Below are 17,687 nucleotides of genomic sequence, written 5' to 3'. Positions count from 1 at the left end.
ATCTACGAAGCCCCACCCCACCCCGTAAAACTCCACTTTTTGTTAATTTGCCCAACAATTAGTACATTTTTTTTTAATGAAACCTATTTCATTAATAAAAATATACTTGAAATTACAACTAAATTTATCCCAACAAATCAAATCAATTTTTAGAAAAAATTGAATAATATATCCAAGTGTTTAACAAGACAATCATAAAAAAATAAATCTCATAGTATAACACATAACAAAATAAAAGTAATGAACCACATTGGGTAGAATAAAATATGCTAATATTAATGTGTTTGTTTAAATAGTAGGGTTTTAGGGTATGAAAAATTTACAATTATAATCTTTAGCAACACGGGGCAAGGCGGGGCGGGGCGGGTCTAAAAATTCTAAACCCATCCTTGCCACTCCTGTGATGCGGGGCTAAAATCTTGCTCCATCTCCGCCCAACCACCTTTGTGAGGTGGGAAAAACCCGTGCGGGACAAAGCAATAAGGACGGGTTAAGCGGGGCGGAGAAAAATTGTCATCCCTACTTGGGGTGGGGTTAGGGGGACAATTGCCCCCCCTCGACTACCCTAGCTTTGCCTCTAGTAAGAATGTGTATAATAGAATGTGTGTAATCAACAATACCTTAATCTTATTCAATAGTTTAACCGTAATACTGTCAGTTCTTTATATGTATATTTTGCCATTCTTAAATTGTTAAGTCAACTTGTTTGCTTTTATTTGTAATTTTCCAATTATGAGATGAATCAAGCCCCACCTCCCAAAATATTCGTATGCCATGATAATTACAGAATTTCGGATGAGAATCCAATGCATAACTTAATTTGTACATGACACATCCTAATAAATAAATAAAAAAAGACAACTGGGTTTAACAAACATATGTAGTTTCATAGAGATGAATGAAATATATGTTTGAGCTGTCCCTTATTCATTTTCCTATAAAAATATATACATTCGGCCGGCACTAAATTTTTGAGTCCAGATATAGGGGTTTGGCTACTTTGATCATGAAACAAAATTCGAAGAAAGTGACAAAAGAACTCTGGAAATTCTCATTCCATGGAGTATTTCCCAAGAAAACACTTGGCATATAGTCTTTGTAACGCATGTCAATGTTAACTCACATGCAGTTTATGCTCGTTGTGCACAAAGAAATATGATTGTTGTTTGAGGTCAAAATGGAAGGAAAAGTTTGGTTGTGTTTAATTCAGTACAAAAGCTTTGTTGCTTATAAAAGTTCACTTTGTTTGATTGAAAAATTGAATGGTATTTACGTGAAAAATGAGACCAACATGCTAGCTTTAAACTCTAATAAGTGTATGCTGGTCTATAAATATTAGTTGCTGAATCATCACAATGGCCTTCAATGGTGCTGAGAAGCTTAATCTGTCTGGATTGGAAGAGCCTACACCATAAACAAATAATAATAAGGAAGATGGTCTTAAGAGAAGAATATATGGCAGGTACTGCAAAAGTGCTTCCCTTACAGATTCTGTTTTTCCAGAGGCAAATGGTACTGCCCCAACTCTTCAATCTGAATTCAATTCTACGAAACTAGAGCCAGCTTATAAGCAAGTAGGCATACTCTTCGGCATCTACATGGTTGTGGGAACTTTGTGCTTCTACTTCTTGTTGCCTGATTTCAAGGGGGAGGAAACAAATGGACTAGTTGATTCTATCTACCATGTTGCTTCCACAATGACCACAGTTGGGAATTGGGAATTGGGACCTTGTGCCTGATAACGGCTTTACGAAGCTACTCTCCAGTATTTTTGCCTTCATCGGAATGGGACTTTTTGGACTGGTCATGGGCAAAACTGGAGAATTCTTGGCGGCCAAGCAAGAGAGGATCCTAGTGAAATCCATACATACGCATCATAAAGTTAGTCCAAATGAATTTGAGAAAGTGCTTGAGGCCAACCTAGTTATAAAGAAGCGTATGGTGATCACTGATCAGTATTGTTACTTCACTGCTTCTATTTGTTGGGACAATATTTTATCTTACTGTAATCGAGGGATTCAACTTTATTAATGCATTTTACTGGGTTTGTACTACTATCACAACCCTCGGCTATCCGGATGAGTGTTTCAAAGATACAGGAGGGCGTATTTTTGCAGTGTTTTGGATGCTGTTAAGTACTATGTCTTTGATCCACTTTTTCCTAGACATTATTGAGCTAAAATTTGATTGCAGGCAAATGGCATTGGTCAAGTTGGTTCTTACTCAGATGACAAAAAATCAAGATCTTGAGGCTGCAGATCTTGATGGTGATAGGGTTGTAAAGTAAGTTGATATGTGGTCAATTAGGGCCTATTTTTTGCTGATTGTTCTCCCATATCCTCTACTATCTATATGTACAATTTAATTTTTGCTCATTGGTCAATTAGGGTCTAATTTATTCTTTAACTTCTTCATTTCAATAGTTCCAGTGAGTACATCTTATATAAGCTCAAAGAGATGGGGAAGATTACACAAGAAGATATTTCACTTGCAATGAAGGATTTTGAGGACCTTGATCAATCTGGAAGCTAATCAACATCTGATATCAAGCCTGCTAAGCCATCTCAAACAGACAAGTGAAAGTACTTCAAAGCGTATTGAGTATTGACATCTATGCTAGTGAACATAATATGGGCAAGTCCGTGTCAGCACTTCTACATTTGTGTCCTTATTATGTGATGTAAGACAGAAGCAACTATTTAATTTTTGTAATTTATTATTTTTTCTATTCAATTTGTAATTTTTGCTATTTTAGGTCTAGGGTTATTGTTTCATTGTTTTTAGGTGTTTTTAATGTTTTTCAGGTCAAATTTGATTCTTATTATAGTTACGTATTAATTAAGACTTATTTTAAAATATTTTTTTTTGTTTGTCAAGATTTATGGAGCCCTTAGGCCTCCAAGTCTATAAACGTTTTTCAGTATTATTGATATTAATAGAAATTCAGATTTTTGTCTATTATTTCTCTGGTGGTTTTGTTCTTGTTTTCTAGAAGTAGACGTATTCTGATTCTTGTCGCTTCTGCATCTTACATCATTATGTTGATAAAAAATATTTTTTTATTGTAAAGCTATTTTAATTTTAGACATGTTTTTAAAGATTTTGATAGTTATTATTTATCTTGAAGAATAAATCTTATAAATAAACATGAAATATGTGTATAAATGCATTTAATTACCTTAATTAATTAATTAATTAATTAATTATAGTATCTCCACCACATTTTGTCTTAACTTTTTAAGAATTGTTGTGTTACTGATGCACCATATCTCGTGTTGTGTCATGTCATGTCCATATTCATGCTTTATAGATCAAAATTAGTTAAAATTTAGTTACAACAAAATCAAAGCATCTTTAACACTATGTATTGGAAGAACACTAGATGCACCACATGTAAAGAGGGGGACATGTGGCAAGTCCATCGATCTCATTTCAAAATGTGCAAAGACATTGGACCCAAGCCAAATCCTAGTTCATTCGATGCACACCACATGGCGTGTCCATCCTGTGTCCAGTATCGTAATCACAACACTAAAATACCAAAATCCCGGATACATGTACAAATAATGGTACTTGTGGTGCTAACTTCCTAGTGTTAAATTTGTTATTTTCTCCAGTTAACACCTAGAAGTTCAATACTACTTGCTATAAGCAGCCTTTCATAGCCGAATAACAGTTGCATTGTGATTAGCCTATTATAAAAAATTCATTAAATTTTAATAGCGACTACCACAAAAACACAATTAATAATCAATATTTTTCCAAATAGCAATAATCAAATTCTCATCTAAACCAACACTTCCTTCAAGTATTTTTCATTTCAACCATAAATAAAGCCTAATTCTGTTTTTAAAAAACGGAGGAACAATAAAATATAATAAAATAAAGAGCAAAAATTAGCATAGAATAGAAGGTCCCTAGCGAATCAATTAATCACTGAAAATGAATGAAGTTCATAGAATTCTACAAAATGGTGGTGTTTGATCTCCGAATCAATTTTTGAAACCTATTTATGATCATCGGTGTAATTGAAATTTGAAAGAGAAGGAAACGAACCAGAGTTTGCGTGAGGATTCGTGCTATGGACTCTGTACAAATCGATGAGAATGATCGGTGACCATCAAATGCTCAGATTTTGTACTACAGCTCGAGTGAACTCTAAGAATTCAAAGAACAGAAAAAAAAAAAAAAAAACAGTGTGTGTGTGTATATAAGAATTTGAATTGTTGATCAGAGTGTGATTGGAGAATGTGACGCTACAAAAAAGCTAGCTACAGGGGCGTTTTTGAAATTGAAATTGCATTTTGTCCTTTTATTTGTCCCTCCATTTTTTCTATTTCTGTAACTATGGGCACTATTTTTTCAAAATGTAGATATCATTTTTTGGATATTTATCGGTAGGCATTGTCCAGAAATTTAAGCTACAAATAAGTCAGGTTGGATCAAGATTAGTTCCTTATTTTGTTATAAATAAATATCACTATCCATTTCATAAAAAAAAAAGAAAAAAGAAAAAAGAAAAAAGAAAAAAGAAAAAAGAAAAAAGAAAAAAGAAAAAAAGAACAATATCATTATTCATAACAATGACGTAGAAAGTAATCAATATTTTCCAGTAACGGTCACATTCAAAAATTAAATGACGTTGCTTCAATCATAATAATTCATATCAATTGTGAAAAATTGTTGTCCCTAACATTACATGTTGCTTTGTAAATTATATAAATGAAAAGAAATATGCTACACGATATCTACTCAAGTAAACTAAACTAATTGAGTTCTAGCTTAACTAGGGCAATTGCAGGATTTATCGAGCAAGTTCTTGACTAGACATTACCCAAGGTTGGTCAGTGCACGAGTAATAATGATTGTGACCCCATTATTCTTGCCTACTATTATGATTAGTAGTGAAACCAAGATTTTAGTTCATGGGGGGCAAGAACGGAAGCAAAAGTAATTCCAAGAATATTAATTGACATTAATAAAAATAAAGAAATAGTAATATAATAATGTAATTTTTTTTTGGATAGGAATACTGAGAATGATATTATTAGAAATATTTTAAAAATTGCATCGTGGATAAGAGCTTGCTCTAAGAAGCAAGGCGTCTCTTCAATCCATGCAATGAAATCAATAATGCCAAAAACATGATTTGCTAGAGTGTGAGCTGGCCTATTCCCTTGTCTTTTAACGTGAGAGAATTCCACCCTACTGAAGCCCTTGCTGAGGTCCATAATACACTGTACAACTGCTGAGACCGAAGACGGTGGGGCTGATGTTCCATTCAGAGCTTAAACCATAATTAGAGAGTCACTTTCGACCACAATTTCCCTGATGCCGATATTTTGTGCAAATAGTATCCCTGCCTCAATAGCCTTGGATTCGGTCTCAATGGTGCCTAGAGGGGCATTCAGATTCTTGCACATCGCAACCTCCACCCTACCTCACTCATCTCTAACAATCACACCAACACCCGCCTTCTTTGTTTCTTTTGCTATTGCACCATCCACGTTTATTTTAAACAAAGATCGTGGTGGTGGGGACCATATTGTGGCTATCTGTGTGGTAGGCTTTAGGCTCGTTTGTGCTACAGTAGCATCATTATATTCCTCCATGTCGGTTGCTACCCAACTTACCAAAATGTTTCCTAGCTTTCTCTAGGCTCCCAAACGTGCTTTGTTTCTATCATGCCATATTGCCCATGCCAAAGTGACCACTTGAGCCACCATGTCCTCATCTGTTCAGTCTACCATACACATCTTCCACATAAGATCATAAAAGGAAGTCATAGAAAACACTCCACCAGGCAACACCACTTTGGAATATGCCCACACCTCACATGCCCTTGGACAAGTGAAGAAAACGTGACCCGTGGTTTCCACCTCCAACCTACATCCATCACATAAACTGTCTTGCACTACTTTGCGCTTCAGGAGATTTAGCAAAATGTCATGGCAAGCTCACCATGCAAAGTGTCTTATCTTATGTGGGAAAGGAAGGGCCCACAACCTTTTCTAGAATTGCTTGCCTGGGCCCCCATCCGAACTAGCTCCACTGTTAGAATTCGAAGAGAGTCTTATTGCTACTTCATATGCATTACGGACGCTGAGCTTCCCATTTGGTGATTTGGCCCACATTAATTTATCATCCAGAAGACTAGAGATCAGGGGTATACTTTGTATGATGTCAACCTCATGTGGTAGGAATAAGGCAGCCAAAATCTTTGATTTCAGCTGACGTTATCTTGGTCAATGAGCTCACCCACTAGTGTGTCTAGGTACAGAAATAACCTAGGAGAAACCACTCTGTGAGATGGGCCTAAAGGCAGCCACTTTTCACCCCATATCTAGATATTTCTACCATTGCCAACCCTCCATTTGATCCCTTCCCTTACCACGAACTGAGCAGCCATGATGCTTTACCATGTAAACGATGGGTTGTGTCCCAGAGACACTTCAATGAACTCACATGTAGGGAAGTATTTGGCCTTGAGTACCCTATAGACCAAAGAAGCATGGTCCATGTGCAACCTCCACCCTTTCTTGGCTAAAAAAGCCAAGTTGAATTGTTTTAGCTTCTTGAAACCTAACCCACCCTTGGATTTTGGTTCACACATTCTCTCCCAACTCAACCAAGCAATCTTTTTCTCATTAGCTTTTTGGCCCCACCAAAAATTCCTTATAATGCTGGTTAAGTCGTCACAAAGGGAATCTGAGATTTTAAAACAGCTCATTGTGTAGGTGGGAATTGCTTGTGCCACTGCCTTAATCAAGACTTCCTTGCCCGCTTTGGATAACATCTTTTCCTTCCAACCTGCTAGCTTCTTACCCAGTTTTTCCTTTATGTCATTGAAGGAACTACGCTTGTTCTTTCCCACCAGGGAAGGTAAGCCTAAGTATTTCTCATGTTGTTTGATCACTTGTGCTCTAAAACGCCTTTGAATTTCTTCCTTGATAGTGGTAGGGGTGTTGCTGCTAAAAAAGAGGGAGGTTTTTGCTCTGTTCAGTTGTTGCCCCGAAGCTTTCTCGTAAAGTTGTAGGACCTTCTGAAGCGCATCACATTCTTCAAGGGAAGCTTTACATAAAATGAGACTATCATTAGTAAAAAATAAGTGAGATAAGATAGGACCCCCACAGCACACCGAGACTCTTTTCATGCTGCCACTGGCTACTGAAGCTTTTATAAGAGCAGAAAGATCCTCTGCACACAACAAAAAAAAGATATGGTGATAAAGGGTCACCCTGACGGATGCCTCTGGAAGGAATAATATGACCCCTAGGATTACCATTGATTTTGATAGAATAAGTGACAGACCTCACACACCTCATAACCAGCCCCCTCCATTGTTCATCAAAGCCCAACTTCTCCATAATTTTCTCCAAGCACCCCCATTCAACCTTATCGTACGCCTTACTCATGTCAAGTTTAAGCGCCATCTCCCTCACTTTCTCAGACTTCTTATTACCAATATGATGCATGGTTCAAAAGCAACAAGTACATTGTTCGTGATTAATTTGCCATTCACAAATGCACTTTGTGTTTCACTGATGATAGAAGGTAGGATCTTCTTTAGCCTGTTTGCAATAACTTTTGATGCAATCTTGTACACGACATTGCATACGCTTATTGGCCTATAGTCAGTCACTCGTTTAGGTTCTTTGACCTTTGGAATTAGCACAATATGAGTTTCATTAAAGTTGGGTGGAGAGATACCTTGGTTTAAGAAGTCCAACACTGTTTTTGAGACCACATTCCTACAGGTGGGCCAGAAATGTTGAAAAAACAGGGGGTGCATCCCATCCGGTCTTGGTGCTTTGAGTGGATACATTTGCTTCAGGGCAATCTTCACCTCCTGCTCATTATATTCTCTGGTGAGCTGCTAATTCATAGTAGGGGTGACCTTTCTTTGGACGGTAGCAAGCAATTTCGTGAACTCTATGGGGTTACTTATCTGAAAAAGGTTTTGGTAGTAGCCAACTACAATTTCCTCAACCTTCATCTCCTCTTCCTGCCGCACGTCCTCACCATCTAGCATGCCCGTGATGAGATTCTTCTTTTGTTGGGAAGAGGCCTTTGCATGGAAAAATCTTGCATTCCCATCCCCAGCTTGGAACCAGTTTAGCCTTGATCGTTGTCTCCACATTGCATCCTCCTTGTCAAGACAACTATTCAATTCGGACCTCGTACTTCTTAGAGTTTGGTTTATCTCAGTTGATGATGGTTGAAGTTCTAACCATTCTACTTTCTTTTGAAGCTCAGCCACCTTTTTACCCACGTGTCCAAATTCCTTGTTGTTCCAATCCTCCAGGCTAGACCTACATTGATCCATGCAGTTCTGTAAGACATTACCTTCAACTGAAAACAACCCTTTTTGTCATATAAAATGTAATGTAATATATATATAAAAAAAATTCATGTTTCATAGCTAGGTTAATTTACCGTTAAAAGTATACAATATACTTGAAATATTGTATACGCATATTACTTTAACTATCTTGATTGCTTTTAAAAATATACTTGAAATATTGTATACATATATTACTTTACTGTCATGATTGCTTTTAAAAATTATATAGAATTCCGCTTTCATTCCCTATTTTTCTAATTATTTAAAATTTTAGTTTAAAACCAAAACCTAGGATTTGATGTTATGAAAGAATCAAGGTATTAAATGTAGGAGGTTTTAGGGCATAATGAATTTAATGTTATAAGAAAATAAGACAAAGTAATATATTTCTTTTTTATAATTAGTTTAAGTTTAACCAGCACCCCTTTCCCTATATATGTGTATGTGTGTTTATCAAATAAAAAAAGATACTCAGTGTTGTCAAGTCATCCCACATTGGTAAGGTGTGATATTGAGAAGGGGTTTATCACTTGCTCCGCGACGCTAACCGCCGCATGCAGTTTTGGTGTTGGAGTGTGAGTGTATTCCCTTATTTCATCACCCTTCCCCTATATGTGTGTGTGTGTGTTTATCAAATAAAAACAAAATTTTAACCAGCAACTTAATTATAGTTTAAATGCCATGAGAAGGATGAACTTAATTTGAACTTTAAAAAATGACATGATATGAAAAATTGAAATTCAGTTGTTGTGAAAGATCATAATTATTGTGAGTTTATTTATTATTTATTATTTATAACGTCTTTATCTCTTTGTTAGAGGGGACAAACTAATATGATAAGATTCTGATAGTCAGTGGAAGAAAGGGAAGAAGGAATTAAAAATTGGAACAAGGAACAAGGTAGAGAGAAAGAATAGGGAAGTAAAACAATAAAATTCTTATCAGCATGACCTTTACAATCCTTACCCTTTCCCTATAAGCACTACACCCCGTAACCAACTAACTACCTACTTGACACCCTAGCCCAACCAACTAACAACCCACAATAGCAGTACAGTTTATCTGCACTAGTCATTGCACACTCCCACGCACCCACATGCAGGCACACACGCATACCTCTGCAGGTATATACGCACCACCTTGCACACACACATGCACACCCTCCTGCACACCCTTACAGACTACAACTGTCACACCTACTTACAAATATCAACAAAAGCATACACTGTCACAATGTCTACTTACAAATATTTACATATATCCACAATAGCCTACAACCACTGTCACAATACAATACCTATCAATATCCCCCCCCCCCCCCCCAATCAAAGCACCTTGCCCACAAGGTGAGGGAATTGATGCTGCAATGCATAAAGAGACTCCCAAGTAGCATGTACTGGATCCTGCCCTTGCCATTGGACTAAAACCTCAGTAATTAACCTGGACCAAAGCTGCTTAGTTCTGGTCTACAAAACAGAAACAGGTTCAGGATGGACAAAACCATTAGAATCCATAGGAGGTAAGGTAGGAATGGGAATGACTTGAGCCCCCAAATGCTTCTTAAGGTGGGACACATGGAAAACCGGATGCAAGAGACAATTTAAAGGTAGAACCAACTTGTAAGCCACAGAACCTAGCCTCTGCAAAACCTTAAATGGCCCATAGTACCTTGGAGAGAATTTATTGAAGCTCTTGGACCTTAAGGTCAACTGCCTATAAGGCTGAAGCCTTAAATAAACCTAGTCCCCAACCTCAAATGACCTGTCAAGCCTATTCTGATCAGCTTATAGCTTCATTCTGGATTGAGCATCAAAAAGGTTTTGTTTCAGTAATGTCAAGACTTCAAACCTAGTCCTAAGAAGGTGATCCATTGCCTTAACCTTGGTGGTACTAGGAATGTAATCCAATTGCCTTAGTGAAGGATAGCCATACAATGCTTCATAAGGAATGAATTTGGTAGAGGTGTGGTAGTTAGTGTTGAACTAGAATTCTGCTAAATCCAACCACTCAACCCAAGAGTTAGGCTTGTCACATACAAAGGCCCTATGATATTGCTCTAAACTCCTATTAACCACCTCAGTCTGACCATTTGTCTGAGGATGGTATGCTAAAGACATGGTTAAGTTACTGCCCTGAAGTCTGAAAAGTTCCTGCCAAAATTTGGAAGTAAACACTGTATCTCTGTCACTTACAATGAACTGTGGCATGCCATGAAGCCTATCAATCTCTTTCATAAACACAGCATCCACCTTAGAAGCAGAGTAAGGATGAGAAAGAGGCATGAAATGCACAAATTTGGTCAATCTATCCACCACCACCATAATGACCTCAAATCCATGAAACTTAGGAAGACTCTCCACAAAATCCATGTTGATATCAGTCTAAGGCTTGGAAGGAATTGACAAAGGCTATAACAAACCCCCTGGCTTGGTAGTCTCAACCTTAATTCTTTGACACACTTCACAATGCTTCACATGCCTCTTAACATCAGACTTTATTTCCTTCCAAAAGAAGTCTTGCTTAACCCTATATAAGGTCTTCAAATAACCAGAATGACCACCAATGGGATCGTCATGCTTATGTTGAAGAACTAAGGACTTCAATGGAGAGGTAGAGCTCAAGAACACCTTATCCTTATAAAGAAGAAGACCATTCTGCAGAGAAATTTTAGAGGAATTGGAAGAGCTACCAGAAAGAGAAGTGAACAACTGCTGATATTCAGCATCTTCATTGTAGCTATCTTTCAAAATAGTCATCTAGGTGTAGATGCTCATTTTTTTGGAAGCCTAGCAGGAAGAAGAAGCCCAACAGCGTGGGCAGAAGAGAGTTAGAAATTGGATAGAAAAACCATTAAGCCCAAGTGGCAGGAATAATGGATCATAGGTCCACAAAGCAAACAAATGGACCTTAAGGAAGCAAATGGACCTTAATGAAGCAAATGGGCCTAAAAAGGCCCGGAAAGAGAGAAGTAGCAAACCCATGGGCAGTATGTGATGTAGAAAAGTGAGAATGGGCCATAAGAGTCACAGCGGGCTCGAAGTAATGTAAGTAAAGGGCAATGGAGAGTCCATAAGTCCCAAGGATGAAGGATGAAATAATTGGGTCAGGGAAACCTAAAAAGTTAGTAAAAGCTCATGGGAAAAGTAGAAAGGGCCAAGGATGTCTAAGGAAAGTAAGTGGGCCGATGATGCCTAAAATGAAGTAAATGGGACACGGGAGCCCACAAGTAATGTGGTAAAAGGCCCAATGAGCCTATTGGGTCATCAAAGAAGAAATAAGCAATAAGCCTAACAAGGCCTAGTAGCCTTGGGTCAAATGACGTCACGGCAGGAATAGCAAAATGATGCAGTAGGAAGCAATAGCAAGACCGCAGAAATAAAGCAAGAAGAATGGCCTAAAAGAGGGAAATCCCACAATCAGGCAAAGCCTAGCCCCTAACAGAGCAAGCCATAAAGAAATCAGGAAACAACTCATGCCATAGGAAGTTAAGGACGAACGGCAGAATGGAAAAACAAACCTCCAGACCGCGGCAAACATATGAACAGTAGGCAAATTTTGGACGAACATGGAAATGAGGCACGTGCAAGGCCCAGATACCACCAGCCTGTACCTAGCCAATACAGGAAGTGGTGGGTTATGGGTTAGAGGTAAGAGGGCATGGTCTAGCGGTGGGGAGGGGGGAAAACCTATGTTGAGGTTCCTACTTAGGCTCTTTGGGAGAAGTGTCCTGCTGGGATGACATACGGCCCAAAAGAAGCAAGGTTGAGTTGGAACCACTAGGTGCATGTCATGAGGGATGGAGGGAGAGAGAGAGAGAGAGCACCCACGCCGTGGCAGGTAAGAATGCCACGACAAGCAAACAAACAAACAAAATAAATAGTTTTCTTCATCTAACGATGTGGAGTGGCGTGGTCAACACAGGTAAGTGGTGCTGGCTGGGCGACTGACCAATCAGTAATGGTCGGCAAGGACACTCACATCAGACAAAGACAGTTAAAGGCTAAAATGGTAAAAGTCAGCCGTGGCAGGCATTATATAAGGAACCTTTACTGTGCATGGGAAGGGGGATGGTAATAATAACCTCTAGGGAGAGAATCACAACAACTAAGCAAACATGGAGAGATAAAAACGAAGGGAAAAGAAAGAAAGAAGGGGGAGAATAGGAAAAACAAAAAAGGAAAGAATAGAATAGCAGGCATGCACCAGATAGGTTGATTCCCTCTCTCCCTCTCAAACCATGCTTTCTGCTAAAGCAAGAGACTTCTCTAGGCATAAGTCATTTAGGCTCGTTCCCTTAAAGTAGTAAATTTCTTCTCCGGAGAGATTATTCGCATTGAGGAAATGACTTCCTTCTTGACTTACACCCCGTAACATAACTTAATACGACAGACTGATATTTCTTTTTAATTCAATAAGCTTATTACTACCTCTTCCGTATTTATTTTTGTTGCTATTTCATAAAACATGCGTTCCTTGTAATGACCCATTATTTACTTTTGTTTAAATAGTGAACGAATCTCTTTTATTATCTTTATTATATTTGCCTGCTGTAATTACCATAACAGCTTTGCCTGCCGTAATTACCATAGTAGCTCTGCTTGCCATGGGCATGTGATCAAAGCCTTGACAAATGGGGCATAGTTTGTGCACAAGCCGGAACAAGGTGGGTTGCAATTGGACCGGTCTCAACTCCTTGATCCAGAACACTTTGAGCCTAGCACGACAGAAGGCAGTCCGGCCCAATACTGCAAAAAGGCCCACCACACCAGGTAGGGCAAGGAAAAGAAATAAGAAACAAGGAACCAACATCCACTGAAGAGGAAACAAAACCATCCCCTGGTTGTATAGCAGAACTCTCTTCTTTTCTAGAAAAGGCGTTAACTACCTTATTTTCCTTACCCTTCTTGTACTCCACAATGAAAGAGTAACCAAGCAATTTGGTGAACCATTTTTACTGAGCAGGTCTCCTAATCTGTTGCTCCAAAAGAAATTTGAGACTTTGCAGTATTGGGCCTTGATCACAAAGGGCCTTCCTACCAAGTATGGTTTCCATTTCTTCACAGCAATGACCAATGCCAACAATTCATTCTCATAAGTTGACAAAAGCAAGCTTTTGCCCTTAGAAGCTTGGCTGTGGAAAGCTAATGGCCTATGATTCTGCATGAGGATAGCTCCCAAACCAGTACTTGAGGCATCACACTCAACAACAAAAGGCTTAGTAAAGTCAGGTAAGGCTAACACTGATGGTTGTGACATAGCTTGCTTGAGAGTATTGAAAGTTAATTCAGCCTGAGTAGACCATTGGAAGGAGTCCTTCTTCAATAGGGCAGTAAGTGGAGCTGCAATTAAGTCATAATTTTTCTCAAATTTCCTATAATAGCCTGTCAACCCCAAGAACCCTTTCAAGGCCTTAACAGAAGTAAAGATAGGCCACTGCAACATAGCTTCAGTCTTCCAAGGGTCTGTTCTAACTCCCTGACCAGAAATCAAATGACCAAGGTACGCCACTTTGACACAACCAAAAACACACTTGCTTCTCTTTGCATACAACTTATTGTCAAGCAACACAGTAAGCACCACTCTCAAATGAGATAAGTGAAATGTCAAATCCTTACCAAAAACCAAAATATCATTAAAAAAAAAAACAAACTTCCTTAGTTAGGGTTTAAAAATCTGGTTCATGAGTGATTGAAAGGTCGAAGGGGCATTTGTCAAACCAAATGGCATGACCAAAAATTCATAATGGCCTTCATGGGTTCTAAAGGTAGATTTCTCAATGTCCTCATCCTTTATTCTGATTTGGTGGTAGCCTGATCTAAGGTCCAACTTAGAAAAAATGGAAGAACCATGGAGTTCATCCAACAACTCATCCACCACAGGAATAAGATATTTATCCTTGATTGTAGCCTTGTTAAGGGCCCTATAATCTATACACATATGCCAACTACCATCTGCCTTTCACACCAACAACACTGGTGAAGAGAAAGGACTTTGACTAGGTCTAATGGATCTAACCTCTAGGAGTTTATGCATAATTTTCTCAATTTTAGATTTCTGATAAAAAGGGTACTTGTAGGGCCTTTCATTGATGGCTTAAGTCCCTTCCTTAAGCAACATCTGATGCTCATGGCCTCTCAAGGGTGGCAGACTAGATGGAATAGCAAAAACTGCACTAAATTCAGTCAAAAGGTCTTCAATCTCTGGCTGAATTTGTTCTGGATCTAAAGCAGGAATTAGGGAGATAACTTGAAGACATAACCAACTCTTGACAGCAGGTTTGAAGAACTTCATAGAGTCCTGAAAATCAAGACCAGAGGGCTGCAAACCCTTGAGCAAAATTGGCTTGCCATCTAAAACAAACTCCATAGTGAGGTGCTGGAAGTCCCACTGGATCAGTCCCAAAGTGTACAACCATTGAGTGCCTAAGACAACATCACACCCTCCTAAGGACAAAACATTGAGATTCATAAGGAATGTTTGCCCTTGAAGCTTAAGTTGGACTGCATGACAAGCACCACTAGTCTGCACCAATGCACCATTGGCAACCTTAACCTCAAAGCTATCTTCAACAGCTATGGGAAGTTTCAGCAACATCCAAATGGAGGTGTCCAAGAAGTTATAAGTGCTACATGTATCAATTAGGATCACCAATTCTTGATGATTTATTTTTCCAAGTACTCTCATGGTGCCTGGAGATGGACTACCTAACAAGGCATACAATGTGATCTCAGTAGTAGAATTGATCAAGTCAGAAGACACATTAGAACCAATGCACTCCTCTACTTTCTCCACATGTGTCTCCTTGGAACAGACCTCTACTTCAGACACAGAAGCTTGCACCCCTTCCATCATAAAAAACTTTGGAGTCTTGCACTTATGACCAGCAACCCACTTCTCATCACAAGAAAAGCATAATCCTTTCCTTCTTCTTTCTTCAATCTGAGCAGCTGGGATCTTTTGAAATGGTGGTTTAGAAGTCTTAAAGTCAGTCTTGGAAGGTGGAGGACAAAGAATTGAGGGTCTTGCTACCTGAGCTTCACCCCATGATTTAGTACATTTCTTGCTAGCATTGAGGTACTCTTCATGAATTTTAGCCAATCCAAAGGCAGCACCAAGATTTGGAGGGTTGAACGTCTTCACAAGAAGCTAATCTCTTCTTTCAAGCCACTCAAGAAGTAAGAGAGCTTATGCTTGTCTAGAAGTTCCTTAATACGATTGGATAAGGCTTCAAATTGCCCTTTGTAATGAGCTACTGAATTGACCTACCTTAATTTTGACAAAGCTTCCATTGGGTCATCATAGGTTGAAGTGCCAAATCTAATATGCAAAGCCCTGATGAATGCATTCCATCTAGTGAATTGACGTGCATCCTCAGCATCCTAAAACCATACCAAAACCTCATCCTCCATGTGGTAAGAAGTCAACAAGATCTTCTGATTAAATGGTACATTGTAAAAATGGACAAATTGCTAAGTTTTGTACACCCAACCCGAAGGATTTCCCCCTTTAAATCTTGGAAATTCAAGCTTTATATTCCTAGTGGTTAAAACTGAATCTTGGTGTGCTTGCACTCTTGGAGACATAGCCCTTGTTGGAGAATTTGGCCTAGTTTGCCATCTATTTCCAGCTTTAGAGAAGGTTTGGATTGTCTCTAATAAGGTCTGTAACATGGTTGTCATGGCATCCATTTTCTGGTGCAAAACTTGGAATTCATTGTCATGTTGTTCTGTAGTCTTGGATAGAGCATTGAACCTTTCTGTGAGGACAGCTATGGATCGAGTTTTTGTCATGGTTATAGAAATGGGCTCTAATACCAATTGATAAGATTCTGATAGTTCAGTGGAAGAAAGGGAAGAAGGAATTAAGAATTGGAACAAGGAACAAGGTAGAGAGAAAGAATAGGGATTTAAAACAATGAAATTCTTATCTGCATGACCTTTACAATCCTTACCCTTTCCCTATAAGCACTACACCCCGTAACCAACTAACTACCTACTTGACACCTTGGCCAAACCAACTAACAACCCACAATAGTAGTACAATAGCAGTATAGTTTATCTGCACTAGTCATTGCACACTCCCAAGCACCCACATGCAGGCACACATGCACACCCCTGCAGGTATATATGCACCACCTTGCACACACACACGCACACCCTTACACACTACAATTGTCACACCTACTTACAAATATCTACAAATATCAACAAAAGCATACACTGTCACAATGCCTACTTACAAATATTTACAAATATCCATAATAGCCTACAACCATTGTCACAATACAATACCTATTATAATAAAAAAAGTACTATTTGTTTACTAATAGAAATGAGTTTTGGGGTAAGGGTGGGGTCACCCTCCACTTCACCTATGGTTATGACTATTATCTCCATAATTATCACCTATATAATATCTAAAAGATTATCATTTATATAATATCTAAAAGTTAAAACGTAACATTTATTATTGCTACGCTTATATTGAGCCACATTAGCATACTACTTTTGTTCGGTTTGGTCCATTTCATTCAACCTTGGTCCATTCGGTCAATTTTTGTTTGTTCAATCAATTTTGGTCCACTTCAGTCCATGTCGGTCCGTTCGGTCCATTTCAGTCCCCTCTGATTTACTTCAGTGATGTTTTGGGAGGAGAGGTGTAAAAAATGAGCTACTTCATTGACAATTATTTAACCTTCTCCGCGTAATGTTGCTTTGTTTTTGATAAAATTATATTTTTCTTAGGTAATTAAAGTTTTGTATTTTTTTTTTCTAATATAAGTGATGAATTTAATTAGATATACTTCCTTTTTAGGCTATTCAAGACATATAGAGGATAAATGTTTGTAATGCATTACATTATTTACAAAATATATCACCTTATATAATAATTGAATGTAAAAAATGCATTATGTTTCCTTGAAAAAAAAAAACTTACAAATTTTAAACACTTTCAAATAACAAATAGAAATAGCTTAATTTAGAAAATCTATTATATTACATCAACTATATTTTATTAGAAAATAATCACATCATTTAATTAAGAAGCGATTGGAACTAATAGTACTATAAGTCTCAATTACTATTTTCATCTTTCACTTACCAAAAAAAAGACCGTCAATTTTTTCCACTCATTACACGGATCTGCCACTAATGACAACTATAATTCAAGCAATAGTCCTTGATTTTGTACACCAAGCAACAACTCAGCTAACATGATATTGAAAATTCTCAAGATTCCTTTTAGAAAAAGATAATATAGGTATCAATTATTTTTATTCTAATTTCAATATATATAATAAACTATAACTTAAGTACTCAAGATCTTGTTGCCTACACTTAAG

General features: G+C 38.0%; 1 pseudogene; it reads left to right on the top strand.

The window, feature by feature from the left end:
• The first annotated feature begins 1,355 nt into the window (after positions 1-1,355).
• Positions 1,356-2,580, top strand: LOC142639145 (two pore potassium channel a-like; annotated as a pseudogene).
• The last annotated feature ends 15,107 nt before the right edge of the window (positions 2,581-17,687 follow it).

This window comes from Castanea sativa, chromosome 6 (genome assembly GCF_040712315.1).
Source record: "Castanea sativa cultivar Marrone di Chiusa Pesio chromosome 6, ASM4071231v1".
NCBI lineage: Eukaryota > Viridiplantae > Streptophyta > Magnoliopsida > Fagales > Fagaceae > Castanea > Castanea sativa.
Note: the sequence above shows the minus strand (reverse complement) of the source record. Positions and strands in the feature narration are given on the sequence as shown.